The sequence below is a fragment of the Marmota monax genome, unplaced genomic scaffold (genome assembly GCF_021218885.2).
Source record: "Marmota monax isolate L192 unplaced genomic scaffold, Marmota_monax_Labrador192_F-V1.1 WCK01_AAM20220418_F8-fsc00023, whole genome shotgun sequence".
Taxonomy (NCBI): domain Eukaryota; kingdom Metazoa; phylum Chordata; class Mammalia; order Rodentia; family Sciuridae; genus Marmota; species Marmota monax.
The window spans coordinates 15,913,025-15,937,922 of NW_026692907.1; the positions used below are offsets into that span (position 1 = coordinate 15,913,025).

The 24,898-nt window shown below is 43.0% G+C and overlaps 1 protein-coding gene across 2 annotated transcripts in view; it reads right to left on the reverse strand.

Moving 5' to 3' along the window:
• Gng12 (G protein subunit gamma 12) overlaps window positions 1–24,898 on the reverse strand; it is a 130,796-nt gene that overhangs the window by 55,276 nt on the left and 50,622 nt on the right. The gene's annotated exons all lie outside the window — the stretch shown is intronic.

Here is a 24,898-nt window from a genome sequence, read left to right on the forward strand (position 1 = left end):
CTGATGCTTAGGTAACCTGAAAAGCCACACCTTGGCCCTATTCCCATTCAATGGTATTCTGAAAAGAGAAATGTAACTTATTTACAGCATGACAAACAAGATGCCTCTTGTCATCTCTAAAATTGGTAGACACCGCAGAAGAGCCCAAATCAAAGAAGCCAACAGGATCCCCTGCCAAACCTAAGCTCCCAAACACACACTCAAAATGAAATGTGACTCCCTGCCCCCATATTTTAGAGTTCAAAGCTGCCCTTCTAACCCAAAACAGCACTGACTGGATACAACAGAGATGTCAGGTTCATGACTACGAAGCGTGACAAGTACCAGTGTTTTGTATCACATCTGCCTTTCAGCAAGTTATTATCCAGACAAGAAAGAGCAGTCTCCTCCCTTCTCCATTGCACATCTTGGTAACTCCACATGGCTCATCCTTGATTGACTGGGATGACCCTTTAATGAGAAGTTCTGGATAACAGGATATTCTTATTAGCAACATTTTGCTTGGATCAGCTCCTTTGGAGAGTCTAATATATATTCCCTTGTTTTTCTATCACTGGAAGAAATATAACTGAATCAGCATAGCAATTAATTACCCTGCATTCATCTTTGCTTAGTGATTCAGGATGTTATTCTGCTTCTAGGGCAGAGTAAAAGGGCAACCGTCTAGAGGTAGCAAGTATTCCAGACTGGTTTCAGTGTATCTGTATTCCAACAGACAGTTTGCAAATATGATTGCTAACTTTTATCTATAAAAACTGTCAGTGTATAGGGGTTTGAGGTTCTAGGTTGCATGCAGTCAAATCCCAGTTAGTTGAACTATTATTCTAATTTCAGGGTGACAGACCTGTGGTGTGTAGCTGCTTCTTCCCTTCCTGTCACCGTAGCAGACATCAGTAATAGATCACAGTGCTCTTTCCTGTTCAGCGGAGGTGAGTTAACCAACACCTCTTTTCAACTCCCAACTCTAACCAACTGTAGATGGCATATAACTTGAAAACAGTGAACTAGTCCTGTTTTTAACTGATTTCCTACTCTTCATTTTCTTACCTTAGTGCAACTGACAGTTAACTAAAGTATCATTATTTTAGTGACATTCTTTATATTCTTCTCAGCTAATCCCTTCACTAATCTGAGTTACAAATAATATGAGCTACCATTCATTGCCAGTCACTGTCACTATGTGCCACATACTGTTAGATATTAACTGCCATCATATGTCCCTGTATCTTTAGAAAAATCCTAAAGCAGAGAGAAAGGCAGCTGGAATCTGATTTGTACTATAGCTTCCACAACTTTCCCTGAAGATTTCCAGGCTGAGCCAGAGGTCCCCCCTCTGGCTTCCTATAGCCATCACTGCACTTTGTTCGTCCACAATGGTCTGTTGATGTGACTGTATTTCCTATTCAACTTCTGAAGGCAAGACCTGTGTCTTACTCACCTGTGGATGCTCAGCATTGGAAATACTGCAGAATACAAAGTGGGTGTTGTGTAAATATGTTGAAAGAATTTTGTATTTAAAGCTCTGTTTTCAAATAGGCTCTGAGTTTCAACTCATGCTCTACAATGAACAGATGGACTCTGACAATGGCTACCACTGGAGGCTATTTACATCAAAAGCTAAGTGTGCTGGGCATGTGAGCCAGGATGCAGGCTGGGGCCAGGGCAGCCCCCAGTGACTTGAGCAAGCCTGTTCTTGGCACCCAAATGCCTCAGAGCTCGGCAAGTGTCAAGGCTGCTGGGTTCTGTTGCTGCCTTTGAGTTTTGTCTTTATATATATTTTGTGCCTTTCTCTGCCTCCCTCATAGAATTGTGCTCTAAACCCCTAGCACTTAGGAAAGTGCTTGATTAGTGGTGAATGAAAATCCTCTGCAGGGATCTGTGGTAAACAGAGCACTGGCCTGAGACGGAGAACCCACAGCTACTTCTAGAAGTGTCTCGAATGCCTCGGGCAGTTTCAGCATGGCCGTGCCGTGGCAGCACTTGTCAATGGGAGCCTGCCCCAGCAGGACAGGCAGCGGGTGTTCAGTGTGACAGTGTATGTAAGCAAGCTGCCAACTTAAAAGCAGGTGCTTATTTTCCTCTCTGTGAGGCTGCTGTACTCAGGGCAGGTGCAGTCACTCTAGCGTGTCCCCTTGACCTCTCCTCTAGTGCTCCCTGTGTGTCCCATTTTACGTATGATGACTTACTGTCCCTGCCTGGGCCAGGAAAGGTGTGACCTCTCTGCCTCTGCTTCCAGCATTTACTGTCCCTCTCTCCTCACCACCATCTCTGAACAAGTTCTCAGGGACCAAGTATGACCTCTCAGCAAGGCCTAGGGCTCTGCATGGCTCATTCCTCATCACCTCTTTAGCTGGTTTCTGACCCGCCCTCCTCCCACACACTGAGCTCGATTTTGCACCTGAACTCATCAATCCTGTCCTCACCACAGACTGCTGTGCTCAGGGAGTGGCATGCTCTACCGTCCAGGCAGCTGCCCAAGTCAGACCCTTGGGTTCATTCTGGAAAGGCCTTTCTTTCATGTTGCCCCTTCTGTCATCTCCAGGTCTTGCCTACTTTACCTCCTTAGTTGCTCTCAAATTGGTATGCTTTTATCTCCACTGTCACTGCTTTGGCTGAGACTGAGCAGCCCCCACGACTCACAATAACTTCCCTACCTTCCAGTATGGCCCTCTCCAATCCCTTCTCCAAGGCCAGCGTATCTTTCTGAAAGACAGTCTGTGTCTCTCCCTTTTAAAAACTTCTTCCATAGCATGGTCATCACTTCTTCCAGGAAGCCTTGCTGGGGGCACCTGTGCTTCCCTCCCTGGGACAATGGCCATGCTTGCTGGGCTTCTCCAGCAGCAGCAAACTCTGCAAGGGCCCTGAACAATGCAAGGATTTTCATGATTCCCTCCATGGCAGGCACTCTAGCTTGCTACTTGACAGCCATCTCTCACATTTCCCCTTTGCATGACACTCTTCTGTCCTTTGATTCAGGTAAATCCAGATGAGTCTGTCCACATAAGTGGCCCCAGCCTGACTGTCAGGGATGAGCTCAGGAATGGGCATGTGTTCAAGTTTTGACGAATGAGACATGGTGTGGGGAGTCAACTGGGGGCTTTCAAAGTTTCTTCATTTTAAAAAGAGATGCCCTGCCAGTAGTTCCTTGTCTGCCTTGGCATTGGTATGAAGGCTTGGGATGCCTGCAACCCACAAGGAGGGCAGGATGATGCTTGGAGGATGGTGCAACAGATGAAAAGAACTTGTTGTCTATGAGCTACTCAGTAAACAGGAGTGAACTTCTACACATGAACTTCTTTTTATATGAGAAGATAAGTCCCCTTTTGGTTTAAGCCATTTGGAGTTGGATTTTCTGTTACTTGTATCTCAAACAGAGACACTGGGGTACAAATCTTGTTTCTTCTATGGACTGTGGGTTTAGGAGGGCAGATCTGCACTGAATACATCCTTGTTATCTTCCAGAGACTGGGGCTTATCTCACTTCTGTGCTTGAATGATGGGCCACCACTGTCTTCTGGCCTCACATTTTGGGTCCCACTGCCCTCAAAGGGAGCCTTCTTTGAGGGGCTTACTTAGTTTATTTATTATTTTTAAGTTCAATATAGGCAGAAATACAAACAATATAAAAGCCCCATGGTCCCTGCTAGGGGGAAAAACCTACCTTACACATCCTTACATGCCTTACTGTACTAAGCACATGCTTGTGCAAAGTGCATACTCAAAATGTTTGCTAAATGAATAATTTAATTTGCCTTTGATGAGTCAAGAGCACTTAAGACTTTTATAATGTCCTAGGGTCATAACGATGAACAGTAATCATCAACAAATTGTGCTAAATATAACCTGGTCCTAGGATATCCCTAGTGGTAAGTTTCTGTTTGTTTATGTGACAGCCTTGATACACCAAGATGCGAAAGCTTTAAATAGAACAAGCAGAACGGTGTATCATACAGTGGGGCAAAACTGGATGTGCACTAAAGGCCTCCCTCATTTGTACAGGCCATGGGGCTCTAACACTGACCAGACAGACCCACTGTCCTCAAGGGGTTGAGTCCAGGGCCTGCAGAGAAGCAAAACAACTTCAAAACAATGTGATTATGTCCTACGAGGAAGGTAAAAAGGTATACCAGGGATCACAGGGATCCCAACTCCAGACTTGGGAAAGGCCTGCCAGGGGAACATCCACACTGCATCTGTACACAAAGGGGAAACTCATCAAACTAACAGAGGAGAAGAAAGAAATAAAAAGGAGAGGGCCAAAATCAGCTTAATAAAAAGCTCATTTTGGCAGCATTTGGGGTAAGAGAGAAAAGGCTGAAGGCTGGGAAACCTAGGCACTGCCACAGAGATTCATTGTGGAGCACCAGGGTCTTCTCAGGAAAGAAACAGGCTCATGACAAATGATACCAGACATGGGTCCCCGAGAGCACATGGCTGTGGCTGCTGCCCAAAAGTCACAGATCTGGGTACTAGCCACCCATCTTCTGGGTTCAGGATTGCAGTGGATTTGAGTTGGAAGCACATGATAGAATACAGTGGTTGTCGATTTTCTTTTTGCTTGCACAATACTTTGTTGAATGAAATATGGGTCCCCAAGATGCTAGAGTGCTGAGAAGTCTGAGAACTACTAGCGATGGCTCAGGTAACAGAAAATGCCAACAGAGTGGTGGGCAGGGTGCTGTAAAAACCAGCCTCAGGGCTCAGAATCTCTTTCAAAGAGGCACAGTAGCTCTCGCTGAATCTCGTGAGAGAGAGGATGTGTGCATGTGTGATGTGGAGCCCTGCCTTCTTATTCATCCCATCCCACAGCCATGTAAGCACAGGAATGGGTCTGGTCCAGGTACAGCCACCAACTGCTCTGTGACCAGCTCAAGTGGCCATGCCTCTTTGACCCTCGGTTTCTTCATGAGTCCCACCAATGACTGGGCCTCACAACCTCTGAAGTCAAATAACTGGACTGCAGGGGTCTCTGCATTGGAGGCTTATGATTCTCTGGACCAGAGTTTCTCAGCTTGTGTGCCTTGCTGATAGAGCTCTAGGTGATTGGGCGGGGCCTGGGCAGCCCAGAGTCTCTAGCCACAGGCATCTTCCTCCATCCTACAGTATGACTTCTTTAAGCATGCGATCATGAGGAAACAGGTGGCCAGAATGAGAAAGGATCATGAGGAAACAGGTGGTCAGAATGAGAAAGGAAAACATCCACAAGAGCCCAGAGTCCTCCTTAGTCTATCACCTTCCGTTACTCAAGTGTCCACTAGCTTTCTAATGACAAGGTAAACAAGCAGCTTCCAACTGCATACTTGGGGGGGGGGGCGGAGGGTGGTGAGCAAGGAGAGGCACAGATGGCAGGTGACAAGCAGGAGGGCTGACAAGACCATGACAAACAGGAGTCTTTCCATCCAGGTGCTCAATCTCACGTCTCCTGCTTTCTTAAGGACTTTGCTTTACCAACTGAATATCACCTTCCTTCCCACAGTGCCAGACTGTCCCTCCATCTCCTTGGACAGGTGGCATTTTGGAAACAGTCTTGCTTTAGAGGGAGGAAAGTTCAGTATGAAAGACACTGCTTTCCCTGAGAATGCTGAGCCTGGGTCCCCAAGATGCTGGAGAGGGCTGAGAAGTCTGAGAACTACTAGCGATGGCTCTGGTCACAGAAAATGCCAAAAGAGTGGTGGGCAGGGTGTTGTAAAAACCAGCTTCAGGGCTCAGAATCTCAAGTCTGATGAGGAAGTTCTGGTCTAGCTTTGTTTGGGCTTCCTATTACAGCGACATATTAAAAAGAACAAGTACCCAAATCCCTGGGACTGAATTATGTACCTAAGGAATGATTAACACAGCCTGAGTCCTGCTTTCTCTCCTCAGACTGCAGTAACACTAGTCTGGTAACAGTGGCCAGCTCACCAACCTGGCAGTGGGTGGGTTCCTGCAGTCTTCATGGCCCCTCGCACTGGCCTGGTGTCAGAACCTGGAAGCCCTTCACGGGGGCACACACTAGTGGTGCCACACTATAGGGCTGCACTGAAAATCCTCAGTCCTGACTTTTAGAGGCTATAGAGATGATACTGGACACAATGGTTGTCTAATTTGTTTGAACAAACCAACCCAAGAAATGTCTGCCAGAAAAATATGAAGCAAGTAAAGTGAGCTAAGATGCTCCCTGTAGAAGTGTTTCCTGAAAACACTGGCCATGATGACAGGCTTTTCCTGACTGCTCTGAGGGAAATGTACCTTATTATTTAACAAAAAGTTTGGAGTAAATTCTAGTATACAGGATGGCATATGTAACCCATAATATTAAAGGAGGCAGGCAAAGGTGTGGTTTTGAGTGGGAGGAGTGTTAGGCCCACACAGTCCCTCCTCAGTGAGTCTTCTCTGTTGGCTAATTATAGTCTCTTAACTATTCCCTTTGATAAACATTTATAAAGTACCTACTGCATACAAAGAACTGTGGCAAGCAGTACAGCACAGTGATTTTAAAAATGTGCTTTAGCATTAGGTGGGTCTGGTTTTGTATTCTGATTTGTATACTCTTTCCTTAAATGTCCTCTACAAAGCTATTTAACCTCTCTAAGCTTCAGTTTTCTCATCAGTAAAATGAAGGTAGTGATAGTTCCTGCCTCTTGGTTACTATGAGAATGGTACTTAAGGCTCCTAGAATAATGTCTGACCTATAGTAAGTACTCGATACCTGTTGGCTATTATTATAATCTTTCTGTACCTCAAATTCCTCATCTACAAAATGGGTACAATAACCATACCAACTTCCTAGGACCATGTGAGAATTAAATGGATGAATGCATGTGAGTGTTTAGCATAACACCTTGCACATACTAAGTGTGCAACAAAAACTAGTAGTTGTTATTTCTAGAGGAGTCTCCAAATTATTTTTAAAAATAAGATATCCAGATGTGAATGAAGGCTCAGGCAACAAAGAAATCCTTTCCTTGAAAACTTTCAATAAGGGACATTTTGTGACAATGTCTATTCTCTCTCTTTCTCTACCCCATGTCCTAGTGGTGTACAAAACACTGTGCCTTGTGCTGACTACAATCCACAGTGACCCTCCTCGGAGCTCTGATGTCCCTGCAATATTCTAGGTTGCCCCTTAACGTGGGACCGAGGAAGCATCCACTCTAGTATTTAAGGCACTATTAAGAACATGGTTTTGTGAAACAGGGAGCGAGGCACACAGCTTGCTAGCTCTGGCATTTGGCTTGGCAGGGAACAGAAAAGCTGTCTCACAGTATCAAATACCAGAATTAGCCATGGCAGCCACCAGCTGTGTGGAGCCCTTTTTTCATTATGGCCAATTGCTGAGTGAAGTGCGCCATTTCCCGCAGCAAGGGTCCTGTGAAGTTGGTGTCTGAGGTCCTAGTGGGTGTGAGCAGAGCTATGGGCCATAATCCATGCTTGGCTCCAAAGTCCACATGTGCAACTCCTGTCCTCTGCCTCTCCAGGGGCCCAGCCAGCTCACTTAGGGCTATCACTCCCCCACATTCTCAATAGGGCAATCTGTTCAAGGCTTCCCCCCTCCCTTTGTTTCCTTCTTTGATATTTGACCAACCATGACACCTAGTGGCCAGTCTGCGTAAACACAGGTCTCCTCAAAAGGCTGGCATACTTGGTGCTGGGGCCTGGAGAGACCTGAAGGAGCACAGTCAAGGTTAGGAAATTGAGGTACAGGGAAATGAAGCAATTCTCTAAAATTGAAGCCAAGAGGGAATCGTGTAGAAAACCAGGACCTTGGAGTTAGAGCACTTGTTCCAAGTCACACTTTGCCTATGTCCTAGCTGCAGGAGGACACTTACTCCATTTGTTTGACAAGCATGGACTGAGCACCTACGGTCAGGCACCATGCCAGATGGTGGGGACATAATAAGCAAGAAGGACAAGTCCTTACCCTCACAGTCAAACAAGAGGAAAAGATAAACAGGGAGTTGCTGGTAACTACGCCAGCTCATGTGTACTAAGGACTCACTCTGCCACCAGACCCAGCCTGCGGTACACTAACTCCTCTTCAAAACAATTCTACAAGGGACAGTGATTACTAGTCTTGCTTTAAAAATGAGAGGGAGAATATTTAATTATGGGTAATAAACTTGGGCTCTTATGCCTTTCAAAGTCTTAGTTTTTGAAAATGAGGTTAATGGGCTAGACACTAAAAGATTTCTTTTTTAAACTTATGTTTTCCTAATTTTCCCCCCCTTTCCTTTTTGCAGTGCTGGGGATGAAACCCAAGGCTACATAAATGCCAGGCAAATACTCTGCCACTGGGCTATATCCCCATCCTGACACTAAAAAATTCTCAAAGCCTCATTACAGCTCAGTTTCCTTTCACTTTTGGATCTTTGGAGTGGAGCTAGGATTGGAAACCAGGTCTGACCACAAGTCTCCTGCTGGTCAGTGTTTGTGGACAACGACTGGCAGTTACTGAATGCTCACTACATGCTGGGCTGTGCTCTTCACTGACATCAGCTCATGTAATCTTGCTAACAATGCACAAGATAACTTTAAAATGGTTAAGGAGGTCCAAAGATAAATGGAAAGGATTCCAACCCAGTTGTGGGATTCTTTTTTTTTTTAAATATATTTTTAGTTGACAATGAACCTTTTATATATTTATATGTGGTGCTGAGAATTGAATCCAGTGCCTCACACATGCTAGGCAAGCACTTTACCATTGAGCTACAACTCCAGTCCCCAGTTGTGGATTCTTAACAACTGTTTTGCCAAAAAAAAAAAAACAACAACAACAACAAAAAAAAAAACAACTGTTTTGCCTCTGTTTGATTTAGTAATATGGTAGATTAAAAAACTCATATATTGGGGTCCTTAGGCTCTCAAAACAGAAATGGATAGCAGGCCTCAGTGAATAGCTCAAAGATGAGGTTCAGTCCCAGGAAACAAGGAGCACACTGCTCAACAACATTGCTTTGGGCGTGACTCTGAATCTCCAGATACACAGAGAGACAAACATGCAAACATACAAACACACACCTGGATCCTGCAAAACCAACTGGTTTATTTATGATTCCAAATGAATAAAACACATCCCAGCAGTTCCACTGAATACATAAGAGATAGCAAACTCTCCAAATGGGGTAGTATGGACACCCCCTCATTCCATCCTTTCTATGTCACATCAGTTTCTGAGGCAAGAGTAAATCAGGTCAACTCCTACAGTGATTCTATAATCATTGAAGAGATCTATAAATTTATAGATTATAGAATTTATAATCTACAGCTTTTATAATCTATAGTTTTTATAAATGAGTCTACAATAGTATATAAATTCATAATTTATATATAAATTTATAATTTATGAAATTTATGATCTATAGATTACAGAATTAATGATTCTATAATCACTGGGGGGGGGTAGCACGGAGGAAGGATCTTAGGACAAGATACGCCCTTTAAGTGCATGCCCACGATGACCTACTTCCTCCCACAGGCTCCACTTCCTAAAGTCTCTGTTACCTTCCAATCTCCATTAAGCTATGAATACATAAATGGATTAATTCATTCATGAAGTCAGGACCTCATGATCTAGACACCTCCCAAGGTCCCACCTCTTGACACTGCTGGACTGGGACCAAGCAGTCAACACATGAGTCTCTGTGGATACGTAAAATCCAAACAATAACAGTGTATGTATGTGCAGACATACATACATATGTGGCTTCCTTCTGCTAGAATAGAGTGCATGGTGGTGAGACTAAGATCCTCTCAGGGCTTCTGTGAGATTTTTTTTTTTCCTCCTGTTTTTCAAGAAGTACATGCTATTAGAGAAAATGTATAAAATACATTAAAGTGGATGAAAAATAACAAAAATTGACATGTGGCTCTATTTTCTTTTTTAAAAAAAATATATTTTTTTTAGTTTTAGGTGGACACAATATCTTTATTTTACATTTATGGGGTGCTGAGGATTGAACCCAGTGCCTCGTGCATGTTAGGTGAGCACTCTACCACTAAGCCACAACCCCAGCCCTCTTCTAATCTTTTCTACATGAGTTTCTAAGGTAGTTAAAATGATGCTTGGCTATACAATTTTATTCTTTGCTCCTCTTCAGCAAAAACTTACCCCTATGGATGATAAATTCTTTATGCACATTGTGCTTTAAAACTTTTCTTTCTTTTTTTTTAAATTTTGAGATAGTCTTACTATGTCTCAGGCTAGTCTTGAACTTCTAGGCTCAAGTGATTCTCCTATCACAGCCTCCCAAGGGGCTAGAGTAACACAGCATCTGGCTTAAAATGTATTTTGACCTAATTTTCAATTTAGAGGAACTGCAAAAATAATACAAAGAAGTCTCTGATACCCTTCAGCCAGATTTGGATCCCTCCAATGTCAACATTTCACTGTGTTTACTTTAACACCACCTAATCCTTGGGGCACAGGCAAGGGAAAGAGACAGGCAGGCCAGGCACGGTGGCACATACCTGTAATCCCAGCAACCTGGGAGGCTGAGGCAGGAGGACTGCAACTTTGAAGTCAGCTTCAGCAACTTAGTGAGACCCTGACTTAAAATAAAAAATTAAAATAAAAAGGGCTGGGGATGTGGCTCAGTGGTAAAAGCACCCCTGGGTTCATTCCCCAGAAACAAACACACACACACAAACACACACATAGACTGACAGACATGATGTTGTTTTACTCCCAAATACTTTAGTGTACATTTCCTATGAATAAGGGGTTCTTTTATATAACCACACTACAATTAGTCTAATCAGGAAATTAACACTGATACAGTACTATTATCTAATCTAGAACCTTAAAAGATTTTGCCAATTGTCCAAATAAATGTCCTTTACAGTAAAAGAATATCCTAAATTATACATTCTGTTCAACTGTCATTTCTCTTTAGCCTTCTTTAACCTGGGGCACTCTGAATCTTTGTGTTTCAAAAATATTGATTTTTTTTTTTTTTTTTTTTTTAAGAATAAGGGCTAGTTATTTGGTAGAATGCCCCTCAATCTGGGTTTGTTAATATGATTTTTCCTGATGAGTACAAGGTGCACTTTAGACAGGGGAATATGCATTAGTTTTAATTACTGTAATGAGGTTCCACTTTACATAGGCACTTTCTCATTGTAGAATCTTGGGTTGTTTTATAATTTTGCTATAATTCTAAATGAACTCCTTTTCATCTACCTATTAGCTTTTTAATAATAATTTCTATAATAATAATTTTCTTGCTTTAAAAAAATTTAAGGCTGTTGATATTTTATTAACAACTTTTTAATAAAGACAAATGAGCTGCTCCAACTGGGAGCATGGGAGCATGAGGTGGGGCCTTGGTGCCCTCTTCAGTTTCATCTTATAGCACTCTGTGCTCTGGTATGCATGAGTTCCGTATCTGTGGATTCAGCCAACCACAGATCAGAAATATTAAAAAAAAAAAAAAGGTAACAAGTCCCATCATTATGTGCAACTATAATGCACCAATAAAAAGCGTAGAAAGAAAGAAAAAATATTCAGAAAAAAATCCCCTTTGTCTGTACTGAACTGTATTATTCTGGAAATGATACAGCCTAACAACTATGTACACAGTACTTGTATTGTATAAGATATTAAAAATAATTTAGAGTAGACTTGAAATACACAGAAGGATGCACATAGATTATGTGTATATCCAATGCCATTTTATATAAGAACTCGAGCATCTGTGGATTTTGGTATCTGCATACATTGGGGTTCTGGAATCAATATACAATGGGTATTGAGGGGCAACCATACTTACCATAAAATTCCATCAAAATGTCTGCAAAACATCCCAGAATAAAAATACTAACCCGATTCAGACCTGTCCTAGGTATCCATTTCCAAAGTCTGCCCTTTCTCTCCTTCCAGTCTATCCTAGTTAGCAGAGTCAAAACTTCAGCATGTGGCAATTTGCAAATAATAATGAAAGCTTGAAAATGCTCTGAAATTAAAGGGAATTTACATACCATTCTCAGCCTTGCAATTACCTGACATCAAGGGACCATTAATGAATCAGGCTGTCTCAACATTATGATAATGGCTACTTTCAACAGAAGAAAGGGGGGACAGGTAAGGTAATGAATGGCTCTACGTGTGTGTACTTGTGCGCATGTGCATGTGTATTCTTTTCTAAATAACAGAAGTGGCAGCTGTGGCCATAGGCAAGAAGATGGGTGTTCACAAAGAAAATCAACCACCCAGTGCTTTGGACTCTGGCCCAGCAGGGATTCCAGTTCCCTGGGGCACACAATCACCTCTGGACTTTATCAGAGTGAGTCCAGGGGCAAAGGAGAAGAGACTCCTAGAAACCTGTCTTGGGAGAAACACATTCCTTCTGCCCCAAGTAAAGCCTGTTAGGAAAATTGGTTCCAAACACTTGGGGCAAAAAACAAACATATGATACTGTGAAGGAAAAAAAAAAAAAAGACCAAACCCTTTTTCTTTTGCAAGAGATAAAATTTTAATTTTGCATGAGATCCAAACTTTTAGTTTACATGAAGTGAATAAAATTAGATAAGAGACAAGAAACTAATAATTATTAGAAGCCTCTGTTAAATACTGAAAAAATAATTTGTAATAACCTATGAAACATGTGAAACATGATTTTTCTTTATAAGAAAAGTCAGTGTCCAATAAGCAATTAATCTGATTTATGAATAACATCACTCTCATAATGCCATGCTTGCAGATATTAAGTGCAACTTGGTGCTCTTGAGAGCACAGAAAGAAAACAAACCACTAAAATCACCATTAATATAACTGATTGCATCTTTCACTTACAGGATGAAGATCCTGAACATGAAGACAATAAACATATTCATCCAGGGATGGGAAATACAACTCGGTGAACAAAAGACAGTAGATGAGATTTTTATTATGAAGCCTCTATTTGTAGGGGACACAATAGATGCTAAATAATTGGGTCAAATCTAGCAAATAAAAGCAACTGAATAATTAACAAAGGTTTAATAAAAGTTGTCAGGATAAGATCATGGTTTAACAATGAAATATATGAGAAGGTTATTATATTTCAACTGTTATCTTTCTGATTTGATTTGCATTTTTCTTTACAAAATACACACAAAAAAATGTAGGACATAAAAGTCAAATGCCTATTAACTAGTTAACCTTACTATGACTGGAAGTTACTTCCTAGCAGTTGTTGGCTGCAAATGTTAAATGAACTGACACAAACAATTTAAACTAGCAAGGTCTATATCAGAAAATTTCAATGTGGACAACACAGTTGAAGTTTATAATTTAGAACTGCTAACAGATTCAGGTTGTGGTTGAAAATTTCTCTTTGCTGGTTGGTTTTAAGTCTCTGCTACAATGTCAAGGAGGGAAAGGAAGCTCAAGACTAGTGAGGCTGTGCTACAACTAGCATTGGTGGTAGAGGCTTTGCAAAAACATCCACTGCAGGTTTAGTGGTTATGAGCCTTAAACTTGGGGGCATTTAAACCATTTTACTCTTTTCAGGTATAAAAGAGTAAGTTTAGAGTTACTGTTTCAAGGTGGAAGGCAAAAAAGAAAGAAAAGAGCTTATCACAGTCTGACAATCTTTTCCAGACGAGAGAGGAAGCCATTTAAAATAATTCCTCTAGTTTTCCTCCAGGGGGCGAAGTTGGCCAGCATTTCACTGAAAAATTCATTTTCACACTTTGAAATTGCATAGTGCTGCAAAGATATTCCTATACAAGGGGCCTCTCCCTTGTTTTTTAAATTTCTTTTTTAGTTATAGATGGACACAATGATTTTATTTATTTTATGTAGTGCTGAGGATGGAATCCAGTGCCTCACCCATGCTAAGTGAGTGCCCTACCACTGAGCCACAACCTCAGCCCCTCCCATTTCTTCTTAATACAGTTCACTCTGACTGATCAGCAAAGCACTCCAGCTCTTTTGAGGTAAGCAACACATTAAGGGTTAAGAGTGAGGAGGACACTATCAGCACAGTTCTGTGGGCTAGCCAGCCTGTTCTCCTAAAACCAGAAGTCAGAGCTATGGTTTTGCCAAAGTTGATTCAGTTTCTAAGATTTTTTTTTTTTTTTTAAAGGAGAATTTTCCACTGGGTCTTTTTCAGCCTGCTGATGCCTCACCCGGGCTCCCTCCCTCCCTGACTCCTCTGTAAGGCCTCTCTCAGGGCAACCACAAAGCTGCTGGAGGTCTGGGCTCTCCCGACTTCCCTTCCTGCAGGAATAGTGGGACCTTTCCACTCCATGGAGGTGTCTGGTGGCCAGGAAGGGGCTCAGATAGCAGTTTCACCCTGGGTCTCCTTTTCCCCCTCACTTGAAGGGTTAGGAGTCCCCAGTGGAAACTCAGGTTGAGCCGCTGAACGGGCACACACAAGGCTAAAGCTGTTCTCAAGAGAAAAACACATGCTAGCTTCATTGACTAGGTGGCCACACAAGACAGCAGAGGAAAGGCCTGGAGGGTGTGCCAATCAACTCTCCCTCACCCAGGCACAGATCCAGTTTTTGTGGGTTCTGAGCTTATACAATTTTGAGAGTCCTCTTTATATCAAGAATACAAAATAGGAGTATCACATTAGCTACAGGGAATGGGAAGGAGCTGTTGCCACTGCAAGACCCTGAAAGCTCAGCTTCACAACTGCCATTAGCTCCTGGTAGGCTCTGATAGTTGAGGAATAAGTTGGCAAGGAGCTCCCACAAACCTTGTCCACAAAATAGCAAATATGGCTTCTCAAAGGCCTTGTGGCTCAGCGTCTGCCTCAGGGAGTGGGCTGAGGAGTTTGGGAATAAAGCTTGCAAGGCAGCCAGCAGCCCAACGTCTATTTCCTCCAGCCCCGAGAGCATGGCAGATGCTCATCAGACACTCACTGATCAGCCAACTGAAGCAGCCCTGCTGATTGCCACAGACCTGTCCTTCCCCTTAAGGCTGCACCATTCCTTTCTGCCTGACTAGCCATGTTTCACATAAAAAAAATACTAGTCCCAGGAAGGGGTGTGAGTCATATCCAATGTAAGTGCTCACCAGGATAATTCATTCACCCCAAGTGCCTAGGCCTGGGTAACACTACTACAAAAATCAGTGGAATAAATAATGATGTAGTTCTCGCTCAGACATTTGTACCTGGCACTGTGTGGGCACAAAGTCTGAAAGACACAGTGGGACTGGAGCTCCACACTCTTGGGACTGTTCCCTGCGTGGAGACAAATCCTGGAGAGGAATTACAGAAGGGAGCACCTGCATTGCCATGTGAAGGCATGCACCTCCTCGCTCAGCACCCCAGCTCTGCCGTGGCCTGGCTCTCCACACCTGCCAGGCCCAGCCTCTCTCTCCAGTTTGGGTTATCCTGTTACTTCAGGCCCTGCCTTCTTTCTCTTTTCCACCCATGGGAGGTGATGGCACCTTCTCAGACCTCTTTGGGCTGCACAAAGGTGCCACCTACACTGGTCTTTATTAAAACAGCAAAATAAACTAATGTGAGTTTAGAGCATTTAGCTCAATGTAGCCATAATCACACATTTTCACAATTCTTGTAAAAATAATAAATTTCTCCTAATCTGGAGGCAAAAATCTTAACAGTGTAATGAAGTGAGGCCTAAAAAAATGGGAAGTTATTTAATTTGGTTAATGTAGCTTATTTTCATATGTGAACAAAACAGTGAGAACAATTCTTATATGTGAGAATGTCTTCATGGAGTCACTTACCCCTAGGGAAAAATAGTTTTCTGCAAATTCTTACTGGTAAAATGGAGATACTTCTTTGATGGGAAATTGAGGGTCACCATTACTTGGGTGCTTACTGCATGCCACATTTACACTGCCCCCTTCAAACAGACGATTTCACTTAATTCTCTCAATAACACTATGTAGTACCATCCCCATTTAATGCAGAATTAAGGCTTTAAGAGGTAGGTGACCTGTCCAAGACCTGTAGGTATTCTGTGACAGATTTGGGGCTCCGCTGTTTGAGTCTGATTCTCAGGTCCTACCATGCTGCCTCTACCACCAAAACATCAAAAATAAAGAACTAATGAGCTTTATGAGGCAGGCAAATGCATATATTTTGATTTTCTCTCAAATTACTATTTGACTTAAAGAAAAAAAAAAAAAAACCTGTTGCTGGAGAACTGGGTTCTTTTTTAGGGCTTTAAATGTTTTAAGTATTCACCGGGCATGGTGGCGCATGACTATAATCCCAATGGCTTGGGAGGTGAGGCAGGAGGATCACGAATTCAAAGGCATCCTCAACAACTCAGCGAGATACTAAACAACTCAGTGAGACCTGTCTCTAAATAAAATACAAAAAAGGGCTGGGGATGTGGCTTAGTAGTTGAGTGCCCCCGAGTTCAGTCCCCAGTACCAAAAAATAAATTAAAAATTTTTTGAAAAATGATTTAAGAAGTTGTGAAAGGGCTGGGGATATAGCTCAGGTGGTAGAGTGCCTGGCTCGCATGCACAAGGTCCTGGGTTTAATCCCCAGCACCACACACACTAAAATCGGGGGAGGAGGAGAAGAGAAAGAAATTATGAAAATAGTCAAATACAAATAACAATAGATACCATCTATTGAACACATCCTGAATGACAGGCCACTGTGCTGAGTTCATTATGTGTAATATTTCCTTTAATACTGCTATCTTGTGAGGAAAATGGCCTTATCTCTGTTTCTGATTAATAGATGAGGAATCCAGGCTCAGAGAGGCTGAGCCATCTGTTTAAAGTGTCTCAGTAGCTGAGGAAAGATCTTAACCCTAGTCTATCTGCCTACTTCCCTATTGTAAAATGAAGTAAACAGAAAACATATTTTAATTCACAGCCTGTTAGCTATTTCATATTTGCATACAGACCTTTGAGTGGCCAAATGGAAACTGCTCTGTTCTTAGGCCAAGAGAAGAAAGGTGAGTCATCCAAGGGGAGTTCAGTTGTGCTTTCTGAGCCCTCTGACTCCAACATCATCTAGGCACAAGGCCCATGTGATAGGTCTATGGGAAGGGAAATGAGGGAGGGGAGAGCTATATCCTGCCATCTTTCTAAACAGCCAGTACAAAACCATCATTCTCATCTATATATTTGCTCAGTCTTGCCAAGGGAATCAGTCCATGATGGAAAGCATTTTATACATTAATCTTAGATCATTGTCCCAGAGGGACTCCAACTTTAGCTGACCCAAGTGTCTTGCTAGCATGTATCATTTACTCATCTGCGTTCTGCCTTCATTATGGGTGGGGGACCTAAACACAGAGAGTGACCTAATTGTTTCAGGATCCAACATCACAGTGGCTCAACTTGCAAATGACAAAGGAGGACATGCTGTCAGAGGCTGAGTTCACAGTACTGCAGCCAGAGAAGGCAGAAAACTGATGACTCCAAAGAACATTTGAACATTAAAGGAAAGCTTCAAAAAAGGTGAAGGGTCTTTGGATTGAGGTGGGGCACATTCTGCAAAGCTTGAGGTTTTTGCAGAGTTCAGAAACTATTCACAGAGCCCTGATCCAAATGCCCCCATGCAGCACAGCAAATCAGCCCTGAGATCAAGAAAAACTATGTCAGGGTCCTGAGCATGAGAAACGGTGACTGAGCACAGCTACCAGATACACACTAGCTTTCTGTGGAGGTCATATCAAGTACACTCTGGCATGCAGGTAGAGAAAACCTACCCAGAGACACAGATCAAAGGCTTCTCTATGGTCTCAGAGAACAGGGTATTTGAGTCTCACTTTGGAACCCTCCCACCTAGGCCCATATTCTCAGATGAGGAGCATGAGTTCAGAAACTATGCATGCACACGCGCACCCAAACACACAAACACACCCCTTCTGACTCCTCAAACTTTACTGGAAGTTAGTTTGGCTTGGAAGAAATGTCACCTTTCCAACAACTTCAAGCTATCTGAAAATCCAATGGATTTGGACTGGAAAGGGAGGAAGAGAGGGAGAGGGAGAGAAGAGAGGAGAAGGAGGGAGACTAAGCACCCCCATGCCTGGACAGGTTTCAAGCAAAGGATGAAGAACCATTCTCAGGCACTGGAGAGGAGTTTCTTGTACTGACTGGGTCAGGGGTTAAGAGTTAACAAATGTTAAAGTGGAAGTTTCCACTGCAGCATCAAGATGAGACTGATGGGAAATTCCAAAGAAAGGGCTCAGACCATTACATGGAAATTTCTAAGAAGTCAACCTCACTGGCTCTAGGACCCATAAGAAGGCTACAAACTGTCAGGACAGTGGAAAGAGAAGAGGATTCTGTGAGAAATGCTCAGATTCCTAGGACCCAGGTGGGTGAGGTAAAGAGCTTTGACCTTCCCTGTCAGGCCCAGAGGCAGGGGTCTGACTTGTCTCCCCCAGGTAGCTCCAGGGTGAAATGTGCGGGAGGCTACAAAGTCTGCATAAGACAGCAGAGGAGAAGGCTGTGTTCCCTCCCTTGCTGGGGGCTAAAGGAAGACAAACACCCTGCACACCTGGATGTAGCCCCAGGCTCCTCAGAACAGGTGCTACCTGGAGGCCTGGGCTTGAGAGTAAAAGGACACCAAAAGAGGGCCTCTTGGAAACCAGATGCTGAGGAAGGAGAAGAGGCAATTCCCTGTTCTAGGAGGCCCAGAGAGAAAGGTCCAGCAGCAGGTGGTCCTGGAGAAAGCCAGAGTGAAAGCCAGGGGAGAAAGAGGTCCAGGTTCAGAGGGATGAGGGGCAGGCATGACAGCGCAGTCAGGAAGGACCTGCACCATCTCTCTCCCCCACCACCTGAAGTCTGGTCCTGGATGGAAAGCAGCCTTCCCTCAGAATGAATACTGTTTATAGACTAGAGCACATCAGAGATTTCCAAAACAACACACGTGCAGGTGTACTCATGGCAGGGGGTAGGGAGGAGTGACTTTAAGTGGCCTCAGGACTTTTCACATTTCCAGTAGCCTGGAAATGGGGAAAACATACCTGACTGAATAAAGCTGGAAGGAATAGAGGCAGACAAGAATCAAACTGGGGCTTAATTATGGCCCATGAGCATGTCTTACAGTGTACTAGTTAGAGTTTACCTTGCTAAGCCTTGACTGTGTGCCAGGTATCAGGCTGAGGACTGCACAGATATCACCTCATTCAGCATCCTTAACAATGCCATATGACAGGTATTATGGTCCCTTTGACAGACATAGAAACTGTGGTTCAGAGAGGTTAGGCAACTTGCCCAGAGTCACACAGGTAGATAAGCAGAGGGATCAGAACATGTACTCAACCTTATCTGACATCTAATCCTGAATTCTAGTGTTCTTCCGGACAAGCCGAATCCCGTAGAATGTCTGTGACTGAATAAAGCCAAGGAATTGAGTCCTGATCATTCTTTTCCTCAGAAAAATGAGCTAGAAAACCAAAGAGCAGAGTTTGAGACCCACTGATCCTAGCGGTCTCCTCTAACACTGAGCTTCTATGATTCTATCACCTATGGGTGGGAAGGTGGGGAAAGGGGACCCTTAATAGTAGGCAGGGGTGAGAAGAAAAGAGTTAAGTATCCTGTATTCCCAGAGAAGCAGCTGGAAGGAGCTGGTTCCACCAGAGGGTAGTATAAAGGACCAGGTTCTCAGGATTAGAGCCCTGTATATAAATAAGTAGTTCAGATAATGCACATAGGATGCTTGGCAGAGTCTGGCATTAGGTAAATTGTAACTGTGACTGTGAAAAGTTTACATATAAGTCTGAACACCTCAACATATAATTTAATGTAACGTGCTCAGACACTGACATCACCGTGTCTGTTCCATCAGTCGCTGTGTTTATCGTGGACACTAAACTTCACTAGTGGAGCCAAGACCTGAGACGAACGCCTAAGACCAAGCCAGCCAAATCTAAAACAGCCAGAGAAAGTGGAGCAATAGCTCTTCAGCAGCAGGGGAGCTGAGTCCAAGGAAGAAATGATGAAAAGAAAGCCTGATTCCTTTCTGAAGTCAAAACAGCAAGCACATACATGCATAATTTTATAAATAATTATAGAAGGTTTGAAATACACCAAAACCTAATCACTGTCTCCAGGTTAAGAATGACCGCTCTAGATCCTCAGGCCGAGCTGCCTACCAGACCCTGCAGTGGGGCGGGCCGTCACTCATCCTGGACACATGCTCACAGCTGATATCAAACTTGAAACAGTCTTTCAATGCCACCAAGGCTGAACCTAATTTTCAACTTTTCAGGTTTAATGGATTCCAAATTAACAATTTCTAGTACATGGAAATTTTATCTGTTTGGCATTCTTTTTCTTTCCTTCTAGTAACAAAATCCCTCCTTTTTTTTTTTTCACAGGGAAACCCCTCTATGTGATGCTGGTGGGATCTGCCCTCTCATGGGACACAGGAACATGCCTGAATCGAAGAGATACTGGCCACACTGATTCAGACAGGCAACCATCAATTAAGATGACTCCTTGGTATTATTGTTATGACTATGGCAAAGAGTTGCTTTTCACTGGGGTTTAAAGCTGTGAGAATGGTGGCTGCTGCTGACAGGTACCTCTGCCACTGTGATGAGAGACAGCAAGTATGAGAACACAGCTGATGAAGTTAAACAGAAGAGCAGGGGAGAACAGAATGGCCCGATTATATCTCTTGAGCCACTGAATAGTTGTGCCTAAAGCCAGGGCAGCATGAACACACCAGTCACCTAAGTCAAAAAACAAGCTTAAGCTGGAGTTTACTGATTGCAACCAAAATAATTCAAACTAATAAACCTGATCTAAAGGAAAATAAAGTCCCGAAGGAAATTCCCCTTCATAGATAGTCCTTTTAGAATTCTGGACTTCTCTCTGAAAATAAACCTGACTTAATTAAAATTCCTTCTTCCTATGACATTACTGCAAAAAGTCCAGGCTAACCACATACCACCCTCTGCACCAACGGTTCATCTTAACAGTGCTGCCTCCAAGCAGATGCCACCTTCTGCAATGTTTATGAAAGTCAGTCCTAGAGAAGAGACCTTGCAGTGGGCAATGGTAACACAGTTTATAGCTGGTTACCCTCAAAACACACTTGCCCTCAAGAGGTACTGAACACGTCAGTGTAAGAAATGGCCTAGAGTTGTGGGGTCCAAAACAAGGATATATGTGGTGCAAAGGAAGAAGGTTGTACAGGTCAAAACACACAGAGGCAGTGTCAACTCTGTATGGAGAAGCCATTCTGCAAATGGCAGCATAAGCTAGAAAAATCGGGAGTTGCGAGAAACAGAATGCCCAGAGTATTGTCAGGAAGGTCGTCTATTATTCTTTTGGAATAAGGATAGTAAGTGAAATGTCAACCCAGGTGCCAAACCTGGACCACAGCCAAGTGCCAAGACTTGGCATCAAGTGTGATGACAATCTGTGATGTCCATCAGAAGCAGGACAGAGAAAGCAGGGATATGAATATATATATATATATATATATATATATACTTGTTATTCCAGTTGAAATTATTAAGTTTTGTCCTGGGGTAAAGCAAGGCCAGTGGAGAAACATACAGCTGGCCTGGAAGTTTCTCCTGCACTATACTTGGGTGTCACATCAATCGCCTCCACTGAGGGCAGGACTAATTATTCTCCATACTGTAGGGACTCTGTGTTACCCTTTGCACTATCATGTTTATGAGCACTCTGTAGAATCTCCTGGAGTCTTAAATCACAATTAACCTTGCTTCTTGTGAGTAATGAGTGTGCTTTTTCTTTCCTCCTAGCCACTATAAATTGCTAATTGTGTGAGTTCTCCTTTTGGTACTGACTGTGCAGAAGACCAGGGACAAGACTGGGATTTGCTACCAAATGAAGAGGCTCCCATCACATACTGGGACCTAATTTTATTTCTGACTTTATCCTACTTGTTTTTCCCCATACATTTCCTTCCTTATTTATTTTTCTGAATCCCATTATGTTATATGACTATTTAAAAGACACCTGAAAAATCTTTGGCAGAGGACAGGCACACAGTCTAGATCAATGGCAATCAAAATGTAAAACACACGGAGTCACAAACACAAGTGGAGGACAATTTCACAAACGCTATTATGGAGGTCATTAGAGGGAAGCTCCAACTGAGCAGTCTGAGGGTGGTGGGCCAGGTATATCCCTCAGCCAAACTGCCACGTCAGCAAACATCCTAGTCCTCCCCTCTTCTTCCCACTCTCTTGCTTACCGCCTGCATGCTCCACCCTTCCTTGGGTAGCTGGGCTCTCTCAGGTCCATCCCCAGGCACCCATACCTACCCTCTCTTAATATTCTGGGTTGCCCTCCCTTTCTTAAGTCCTCCACCAAATCAAAGGTCTCACACCTCTATAGGACCTTGTACTTGCCTGTAAGTTGTCAATGACAGATACAAAAAAAAGCCCTTCCTTTCTCAGGAACTAGTACATTTTAACAAGGAATTTTGAAGAGTTAAAAAAAACACTGGAATAATTCACTAATGGTGAATACACTGTAAAAATGGTATAGATGCAAGTGAACGGGGCAATTTGCCTGTATATCTCAAGTAATCTATGTAAAGCTGTTAGCACAGTACCTGGCATACTGTCAATGCTCAGTACACAGAAGAATAATTATTACTACTGCTGCTATGACTATTAATCCCACCATCCCCTCCATTACCACTCAACCACTCTGCCTATTCCTACACTTTCAGCATGCATGTAACTGTCTTTTTCATAACACTGGCTAGAGATCCACAATCAATTAATGCTATGTTAATTACATTTTATGGTTTATAAAGCATTTTATAAATGTTGTTCTTTTTGATCTTCCTAGTAATCATCAAGCTAAATATTATTCCCATTTTGTAGCTGGGGAAACTGTAGCTCAGGGAGGTTGATTTGTAAGGTCCCAGAACCAGGCTCAAAGCCAGGTTTTACATAAATTTCTTGTTCTCCCCATAACAAGTTGCCAACCGCACAGTATCACATCAGAATTATGTGAGGGCTTTAAGATTCCTGGGGTCCACTTAACGAATGTGGATGACCCAGTGGAAGGACTATGAGTCTATATTTCAACAGGTGCCTCATGTGATTCTGATGAGCTGCTGGTCCATGGTGCTTCTGGCTGACTGTGTACCTGCTGGAGTCTCAGTACTGTGCAAGGTACCACGAGGAAGACACACGTGACCTTCTCGAAGAACTAACAAAGCAACTGAGGAAGTACGACTAGCCAAGGTAAAAGAAGAGTGAATCACTGATGATACAGCTCAGTTCTGAAAGAGGTCAGAGTGAAGGAGATCACAGTTGTCAGGAGTAAGGCCACGTTACAGAGGAGAGAAGATTCTACAGGGCTTCACAAAATGGGAAGGATTTCCAAGTGGAGAAAGAATAATCAAAATGAGATGCCCTCAAGAGAAATGATGAACAGATTAGTCTGGCAAGAATAAAGGGACCGGTAGGAGGTGAGCAAGAGAACTGAGAAGCCAGAGAGAGGAGCCCAGGTTGGTGTGATGAATGGCAAGGAGAAAGGCAGGGATGGCTTCTGAGCACAGGAACATCCTAAAATATAAACTGAAGGACAACTGGTGTGGCAGTACTATGCAGAATGAAGGGAGGCCTGAAGGGTAAACACCTGGACTGGGAGGATCACCTAGGAACCTACTAGGTGTGCCAGATGGCAAACGGTAAGATGGGTTATAGGGTACTGACCACCAGAATGGGGAGAAGGGATGGGCTGGGAGACAGGAGTCTAACCTGAGACCTCTCTCTGTCTATGGGCTTCTAAATTTTACAAAGCTGTTTTCATATGACACAGAAACATGATGGCAGGTGGCAAAAGTGACTACAGTTTTCTTCTCCTCCCTGCAACCAGGCTCCTTGCATTGTGATTCTGCAGCAACTCTCATCAAAAGGAGAGCCTATAGCTACAGCTATTGAATCCACGCTAAACAGAAAGCCTCAGAAGCACTGCGGTGCCTGTTCTGAACCTCAGCCTCAAGATATATGTGCCTGTCTCTCAACACCCTGCCCAATCACCAACATGAGCAAACTAAGAGTATCGTGAAGGGCGATGAGGCAGGTGGTTTAGCCATTTTTATCACTTCAGCTGGGTTTCAATGTGAATCCCAGAAACAAAGGCTGGCTGACCTGGACCTGACACAAGAGTTGCTAGCCGAAATCAGACAAATCACAACTGAGTCCATCCCAAATCAATAACCAGCCACAGAATTAGGAGATACATAAATGACTGCTATTTTGAGTAAGTAAATTTTGGGGTGGTTTGTTACGCAACAAAAACTAACTCATACACACCATAGTAGTACAGCTGTATTATCAGGAACTGATGCCCCAAGAAGCCCAAAAAAACTTCTCCACTTAAAAAGCACATTAATAGCCGGGCATGTTGGTGCATGCCTGTAATCACAGTGGCTCAGGAGGCTGAGGCAGGAGGATTGCAAGTTCAAAGTCAGCCTCAGCAAAAGTGAGGCGGCTAAGCAACCCAGTAAGACCCTGTCTCTAAATAAAATACAAAATGAGGTTGGGGATGTGATTCAGGGGTCAAGTATCTTGAGTTCAATCCCTGGTATCCCTCCCCACCATTACTTTCCTAGCTCTAAAGGATGTTTTCTACCACTGTCAAACTTTTAACACAACAATCACATTTAGGTGAGATGACAGATGATTAAAAAAAAAAAAAAAAAGCAATAGGAGTACAGCCCTAATATCTATCTTGGAGCTTGTGAGCCAATTTTCATTACAACACACTGAAAGGAACTGTCTGAATTCCTTGGCTAAAGAAACACTTTATTGTTTTGGATACTGCTTGAAATAAGCAGACCATCAACAGACGCCTGGAAATAGTTTCATTACCAAAAGAAAAAAAAAAAGTCTTTATTTTAATGGTATTTGGCATACTCATGAATCTCTTTCCTGCCCATGTTCTTAGCAAAAGAACATGGGTTGCTGTTTAAGGCAAGAAAACATTGTAAATCATTTGGGAAAGAAAAAAACGTGCAAATAAATAAGACATCTA